The sequence below is a fragment of the Lathyrus oleraceus genome, chromosome 7 (genome assembly GCF_024323335.1).
Source record: "Lathyrus oleraceus cultivar Zhongwan6 chromosome 7, CAAS_Psat_ZW6_1.0, whole genome shotgun sequence".
NCBI classification, from domain to species: Eukaryota; Viridiplantae; Streptophyta; class Magnoliopsida; order Fabales; family Fabaceae; genus Lathyrus; species Lathyrus oleraceus.
The window spans coordinates 60962876-60971650 of record NC_066585.1 but is presented as its reverse complement, the minus strand read 5'-3'; the positions used below and the strand labels follow the sequence as shown (position 1 = coordinate 60971650).

At 34.3% G+C, this 8775-nt stretch overlaps 1 long non-coding RNA gene across 2 annotated transcripts; it reads right to left on the bottom strand.

The window, feature by feature from the left end:
- Positions 1 to 7585: 7585 nt before the first annotated feature.
- LOC127105553 (uncharacterized) lies at positions 7586 to 8775 on the bottom strand. Of its 2 annotated transcripts, XR_007795039.1 has the most exons (4): positions 8277 to 8775; positions 8053 to 8185; positions 7839 to 7965; positions 7586 to 7707 (listed from the first exon to the last, which is right to left on the bottom strand). It is a non-coding gene; the product is annotated as an uncharacterized LOC127105553 (long non-coding RNA). The 2 variants fall into 2 exon arrangements; XR_007795038.1 differs by having other exon boundaries at positions 7839 to 8185.

Below are 8775 nucleotides of genomic sequence, written 5' to 3'. Positions count from 1 at the left end.
GCGAAAAAAAAGATTGAAATGATATTGTCTCACCGTACGAATGATGGAGGATGCACTTGCATTCCACAAGGAACTCTCGAATAAAAGTTGGAATAAATGCAAGACGTGCCACAAACTCTTTTGAAATCAAAAGCTCTTACCACTTTTCTCTTTGCAATAGTACTCAAAAGTGTGATTAATAATGTATTCAAGAAGATAATTGACTTGACGATCATCCTTTATGATTGGACTTTCAATCTTGTTCAAATCATGATAGTTATATTGTTCCTCCTCATGTTTCATTGTATTAGGTTGATCAATCCCTAATTTGATGTACTTGAGTATGTCTTGTTGAAGATAAACCTACATCATGAAACACAATACCTTTTTCGACTCTTCTCAGATAATAATCAACACACTTTTACCAATTAAAAGAACAATGATGTTAGCCTCCTTGTTACACAACCCTTATTCCTTGCCGCAAAGTCAAAGAAATAAAGAGATGTCACTCGTACCATGTCTTGAGCCTTCACAAACGAGATCACATACTCTCTTCATAGAGCCAAGACATTTATCTCGCAAGATCAACAAAAAGTGTTAGGTACCAAATATTCATTGGATCCTTGAGGATTAATGAAACTTTGGTTACATTTAGGCAACCATTGAAAAGCACCTTTAGGAATAAAGAGTCTCCTAAACTTGTATTTTGCAATAGTGTGATCTTTCTTACAACAATAATGACAATATAAGTTGTGAGAATATGTGATTTTTCTATTTGAACCCTTTTCAACAAAGTTATACCCTCTATAAGGATTATGAGAAGGCATCCTATATTTTTAAGTATCAATAGAAAAGTAACCTTTGGTTGTAATGCCTTATCTAACTTAGCTTGAAATTTTTTTACCTCTTTTTTCCAAATGTGACAAGTTTCACAACCAAACCATAAAGGTTTTTCATCCTCATTCTTATCTTTTAGAATATCTTCCATAGATTGCTTTAGAGCTTCCATATTCTTTTCGTTTTCCAAAACTTTAGCTTCCAAATGTGAAAAGATTCTTTTGTTTGAAGCTAACTTTTTAAAGTGTATATGGTTTGTCTTTGTAGATTTTAAAAGCTTTTTGTAATTGAGAATAAAATAATTCATGAGTAGATTCAAGCTTATAATAACTTACAATCATCTTCTTCCTTTTGTTTACCATGTAGCAAATCTTGGACAATTCAATACTTGAACTTGATCTTTCATCACTTGAAGAATCACTTTCGCTCTCCCAAATAACATAGGCTCTTCAAGACTTGCTAGATTTCTTATGATGGCCTTTCTCTTTGTCTTTCTTGATCATAGGACACTCTGGCCTATAATGACCTGCTTTTCCATAATTGTAGCATGAACTTCTAGGTTTACCCTTCTTATTCTCATCTTCCTTTGAGGAGTTAGATAGCCTTCTAGATTTGCTTTGGTTCTTGTGTAAGTACTTATCTCCATGTTTCCACATGTATCTATTTTAACTTTTTGATGAATAACCCCATATCTTCTTAATCAAAATTATTGTCATCTCTTATTTCACAATCACTTTGCTCATTGTTTGAGGACTTTGAGCTTGAAGTATTTAGAGCAATAAACTTATTCTCTACCTCCTTGTCTTTACCTTTCTCCATCTTTACCTCTTCTCATGTTCTTTTTCATGTTCTTCCAAGCAAGTGAGTTCTTGCTCATGTTCCTCTAGTTTACCAAACAAAGTAGTGAGATCAAGTGTTTTAAGATCATTCGCCTCTTTGATTATGGTGACCTTGGGTTTCCATTCCCTATTAAGACATCTCAAAACGTTATTAGTAGAAATATCATTGGAAATAGGCTTACCTAGAGCATTCAGTCGGTTTATAAGATATGTGAACCTCTTTTGCATGTTGGTAATGGTTTCACCATGCTTCATGCGCAAAAGTTTAAATTCTTGATTCAAGGTATTGATCCTAGCTTGTTTGACCTCATTAGTTCCCTCATGGGCAACTTCTAATGTGTCCCACATAGCCTCGACGATTTCATAATGGGAAACATGATAATATTCATCAACACCGAGTGCGGATATGAGAATATTTTGTACCTTCCAATCATGTGACCATAATTTATTATCATTATCATTCCATTGATCTTTCGGTTTTGGTACGACGACGTCTTCATTGGTCATTGTAATTTGATTAGGAGCATCAATTATGACCTCTCATACACCCTTATCAACTAAGTTGATATGGATACACATACAAGTTTTCTAATAGCCATAATTTTCGTCAATGGAAATTTGTGTTCTATTGTACGCCCCTTTAGGTTCGGTAGCCATTTTATAATAAGAAAATATTAAGTACGGAATTAATCGGAGCTCATGATACCACTTATTAGACGATATGCTTCGATCTAGAGGGGGTGAATAGATCACTAGTTAAAAACTAGAACAAAAAAATTGTTTTGAAAAGTTTATGGCAAGCGGAAGTAACCTGGATTGAATCGTCTAACAGAACCCGCTATCAAAAAGCTCGGATATGCGTAATTATAATCATAGTATGATAATGAATCACAAATTGGTCGAAAATAAATAATCACAATGATTTCGAAGCAACAAGGATAGACCATTTCCAATTATCAAACAAACAAAAATCTATTGAGATAAATTATCAAACACATTGTGTGTAATCGATATTGTTTGGAAATTTATTTGGTATTATTGATCTTAAAATCCCATCATAATATAAAGGATTGTGATCAACTCGATAACACCTCCGTCAAAATGTAATCAAAAAAATTATCCAAGCGAATTGATTGTACAATCGATGAATTTAAAAATTTGCAAACGGAAAATAAAAGAGATAGAGGGGGAGAGAGAGTACATAATGATTTGTTTAGGCAGGTCCCCAATCGACCTTTCTATGGGTATGTCTAACCTCAATCGGAACTCGAATTGAGATAATGAAATTAACCTTACTTTGCAAAAGTATGTATATAAGAGAGATGTAGCAATCCAACCCTACAAACCCTAAGTTTGATGTTGATTATGACACCTTTTCTTCCCGTGATCAAAGCTTGATCTAGTAACCCAACAATACCAATTTGATTCACCATACCACGCTACTTATTTTCCAGAAACCCCTTGTTCTTCAAAGCTTTCACTCGATTGAATCCAAACCGTAAATTGTTGTAACCCAAGATTTACCAATACGGTCCATCATCCCACGTTACTCTTTTGCAAGAACCTCCCGTTCTTCAAATCCTCCACTCGATCAAATCCGAAATGCGTAATCTTATCCAAAACCTCCAAATACCTAAACTATCTTGAAGGAAAACCCCAAACCGATTTTCTTATTTGAAACCCTCAAAGATATCAACCCAATTTACTATTCAATCAATCCTAAATTGGACGTTACCAACCCTAATTCTAGATGGCACCCAAACAAAGAATGATTATGTGTAGTTTGTTTGTGTGTATGCATAAAATGAGGTTAAAGATGATGATAATGCTTTATAATCCAAATTTTATGTAGGTTTACTCTAGAACCTTACTTGAAATACATGTAAAGAGTATTTATATGTGAGCAAGTATAAAGCAAAAGGAATGCAAAAGGACTAGAAAATAATGCAAATTTTCAAGATTTTTTAATGTATATGTTGAACTATGCAAGTCATGTGTCGGCACATACGATGCATGTGTTGACCTGTAGAGGCGATACATCTAACAGAAGCTTGCATGCTTTAGAAATGCAGTACATAAGCCGGCCTTAAAAACGTGTGTGTCGACTTATAGAAGAAATTTCCTTCTATGTGTTGACCTATAATGCGTATGTGTCGACCTATATGTTGTTTTTCACTTAAAATTCAATTTTTAATGCATAAAACCTTTTCTTTGGTGCATGAACTTTTTCTATCTCTTTTCGAACATGTTGTTATGCTTCCTAATGCTAAGATGCACAAACGCTAAAGTATCCTAGTATAGACATCATACAAAATACATCTAACACAAAGTTGCACTCAGGATTAAGACAGGTATCACATGAATAAGATCATATATGAATTTGCAATATGACCTATCATGTATGACATGATATGTACCCGGCCAAATGTCTCGAATGCTTTTAGTGTAATAAGTAGGTACCATTCTGATTCTGGTGATACTCATTGAGTTGTTGTTTAGAATAACCTTAAGTACTTAAGAAGTACTAAAGAATAATTCTTGATATATGGAGGTCAAGAAGAGTTCATTGTAATAAGATACATCGATACTAGCTTCCAAATATATAAATATGACTTTAGATCGCAAACTGGTTATGTGTTTTGCTTAAATGGTACCGTTGTGAGTAGGAAAAAAAATCAAAGCAGGATACATTTTCTTGTTCTACAACCGAGGTTGGGTATATTGTTTCCTCAAATGCAATAAAGGAAGTTATTTTGATCAAGAAGTTCATTAGTGAACTTGTCATACTCCCTGGCATTGTGGGTCCTGTTGAAATTTATTGTGATAACAATGTTGCTATCGCACGTGCTAAGGATGCTAAATCTCACCAATGATCTAACCACATATTGTGGCACTTTCAACTTATTAGATACATAATAGATAAATGAGATGTGAAGATATGAAGAGTACCAACACCTCACAATGTCGTTGATCCACTAACAAATCCTTTTGTGTGGGGGAAGCATGATGGACATACTATATCTATGAGTATTAGATGTATCCTTGATTGACTATTGTGCTAGTGGGAGATTGTTGGTTTAAGCTCTAGAGGCCAATAGTTTTATTAGAACTTGGTACTTGTATTGAATTATCTAATAATAATAATAATAATAATAATAAGACATTTCTTTATTATATTTTTTTTCAAAGTAATAAAGTCTCTAGATTAGCTAGTCTGTTTGATGAAGCATCAAGCGTGACTCAATCGTGAGACTCCATTAAACATAAGAACATTATTCTTAAAGTTTTCATAGTCAAACTTTAGTGTCAAGTGTGATAACAATAAAGCCTTGAGACTGTTATGTGGATAGACTGGTGATCACTCCTCAGAGATCATGGATAAAGAGTTATTAAGCCTTCACATAGATATAACTATTATGATTAATATTTATAATGGATTGACTTACCATAAAAATACGACATATAATGTTATGCAATTGTCATAATGTATTCTCAAGATGATAGTGGTGAATACAATCTTTCGACTTGAAACCCATATGAACCTTAGATGTGGAGTCGAGTATTTTATTATTGATAAAATATTATCTGTAACAAGATAACCTTAAAGAGGATTGATGGATACTCCACAAATTAATCATGTTGAGAGACATAATTAACCTAGATGGAATTTGTCCATCATACGTAATAGGATAAATGTCTAAAGGTTCAATATTGAATTAGGCAAGGACGACATGGTCTATGCCTTGTGTTTAATATGGACATGAGGGGAAAATGTTAATTATACATATAAACATTATCACTTAAAGGTTTCGTCATACCATATGATATTTTTGTGAGTTGAGTAGCAATCATGTTTTGATAGATACCGCTCATTATTTATAAAGATAACAAAAACCAGACCGGACCGATCATTTAAATCGATTGAATTGGGAACCAAACCATTGTTCGGTGTATTTGATCTTCAAATCCATTGGTGCATAAAATCGAGTGAAGAATTGAAAAAATGGTCAAAAATCAATAAAAACTAGAGAAATCGCTGGTTCAGCTGGTTTTAAAGGTCTAACCGTGTTTTGGATTTTTTTGTTTTTGTTTTCTGAAATAAAATGTTTTTTCAATTATCATTGTAAATACCCTTTACTTGAACTTGGAAAGTGAATCATGTGAGTGGATAAAGGATATATAAGACTTCATCAAACCAATTCAGTTTTATATTTGCTTACTAAAAGATGATGAATCTAATATGAGACGAAATACCCTTTAACATGCGAAAACAAATTTTACAGATTGAAAGAGTTTAATTTTGAAGAAGTTGGTATTATAAGATGTATGGGTATCCGTTTTACACCTGTATAATATGAATTAGAAAAATATATAGATTGAATAGAAAATAAAATTGCAAATGATAGGCAATGGTAAAAAGAACATTATGAAAAAGAAGAGTAAGACACATAAGAGTGAGATGAAAAAAGTGAGGAGTGGCTGATTGTGTTTCATTAATGTTTCATAGTTATAATTTAGGGTTTTATTATGAATTATGCTTATAAAATAAGTTCATACGTGTTTTTAGGCATTTTCAATGGATGGATAATTCTTTATCAAACCAAAGACTTTGAATAAATTTTTTTTGAAGAAAAAGACTTTTAATGACATTGTTATTTTTTCAATTATGATTTTTGTTTAAATATCTAAAAAATATTTTTCAATGAAATATTATAATAAATAATATGAAATATTATTTAATTAAATTTTGTTGAACCTCGGTCCAAACCCGATTGAACCTTAAAATCTTAAACTAGTGTCTACTCCGATTCAAAGTCCGGTCTGATTTTAATTACATTACTATTTATTATATTAAATGTGTGATTTTATATATTTTCTAGCATTACGAGATCCTAGAGGGTAGGGATGACAATTAGACGCATATCCAATTGGTACCCACAAAATTTATCCATAACGGATAGGGTAGTGTTGCACCCCAAAATTTGTCCTCCCCTTTCTCACCTGTGTATCTAATCACTTGGTCAAGAGATGACTTGCATACATCCATAACTCATCCACATGCATCATTCCTCATGACTTCAAAAGAAGCTTGGGCTCAGCAAGCCAGGGGTCACACAGGTATCAAGATCCAAATGCATGGTTAACCATATCAACGGCATGGGGGATGTGAAACCCTAATGATGCTGGTAAATGCTTGACTTCAGCAAAGTGGTGACTAAGCAAACAGGGGGATCCAAAACCCTAATTTCTCAAGGCAGGATCTTTTGGAGTTTCCCTAGGCCTCATCTTGGCCTCCAGAGCCTTAATCAGGGGATGGTAATCAAGGGAATTTGGTGGTTTGATTGTGTGTTCATTGTCAAGTTGCTTGACCTAGCCTGGAGTCTTGGCCTTAATTCAAAGTCTTTGGTGCTATTTATTTGGTGGTGGATACATCTTTGGTCATCAGGACAATCAAACCTCCTTGTTTTAAGCCATTTGTTGGTCATACCATTGTTTTATGGATGTTATATCAAAACCCTAGTCTTGTGGTCTCATTTCATGGTTTTGTCCATATACACTATCAGTCAAGTTATTATCTTTGCAAAAGTCAAACATCCAAGCCAATTGTGAAACCAATTTCAATCATTTTTCAAAACCATTCTGATCCATTTTATCCATTTTAAACCATTACATGTGATTCCATACAAGAATATACAAAATTAGACATTTTTGACCAACAGTTGACTTTGGTCAATAGTTGACTTTTTGGTCAACTTTGACCAAAGTCAACCATAATCCATTAAACCCTAATTTCACCCATGATTGCCCATTGAATATCCATTTACAAAGAAATCATAAAGAAAATACAAAAATTGCCATTTTTGACCAAAATTGTTGACTTTGGTCAACAGTTGATTTTTTGGTCAACTTTGACCAAAGTCAACTCAACCTCTTTACATCCTAAATCTTCCATCCTAAACCTTGATCCATCTCTCCATTTCTCATGTGTGCTTGCTTCCATCATGAATGCTTCATTTTCAAGTTATCCTCCACCACCATGTTTATGCCATGCCTACAAGAGCAGTCAGGTCACACAAAAGCAGCAGGTCATAACCATTTCAAATCAACCAAAGTCATGATTCAAGCAAAGAAAATGGACCATGTGATGCTATATGAACAAAATCCAATTGAGGAAAGCCTTACCACAAACCATCCATGTTGCTTATGAACCATGAGATTTGCCTTCACACCACATATCATGAGATCTGGCCTTAGCTTTAAACATCAGGCTTATGGACTTGTCTACAACCTTGCAACCCATCATGACCTGCTACAAAACACAACAACAATGGTCATCCATATCTATTGCAAGTCTACTAAATGGCTACTGCTACCTGCATTGTGCCAGGTCTGTTACCACACACTACTGCCACAAGCTCAGTATGAAATGGGATTGAATCAGCATACCATCAGTCTGCAAATAACCCGACTGCAAAAAACCAGGTAGCTGCATGTGAAGGTTGAAGCCAAACCATGATCATTGGATTTTCCTGCAGCAAAATCAGTGTGAACATAATCCAACACCATAACATGTAAATGACAAATAAAGTTGGGCACATCAATTGGCATTCAAAGGCTTACCATGGTGTGTAATGCACTTACTGCAACCTACACTTTGCAAGGTCTGCTATAGGCTATTCATTGTGCCAAACCAAGACCACATCATGATACCTCATGAAGCAGACTGTACCTTTGCTACATAAGACCAAGAAAAATGAAAAACTATTCCAAGTTGCAACAGAGGTTTGAACTGCCAGCCAATGGAAACAGGGTGATGGTTCAACATGTGAAGGCCAACCACTTGTGGTTTGCAAGATCCTGTTAGGTTTTGACCAGCTGCTACTTGACATCACAAGCAGAAAATGCAGAGGAAAAATATTGTACATAGGTTCTTGTTACCATGGTCCAGTTGGACAACAAACAAATCATCAATCCAATTTGAAATTGCCATGATGAGTACATTAAAATACCACCTGCAACATGTTACTAACCCAATTCCACTTGATTGCATCCACCAAAAACCCTTTGTTTCTTGCAAGCACCTTCCTACAATGCTCCTGCTCATCATTAGGCCAAGGCA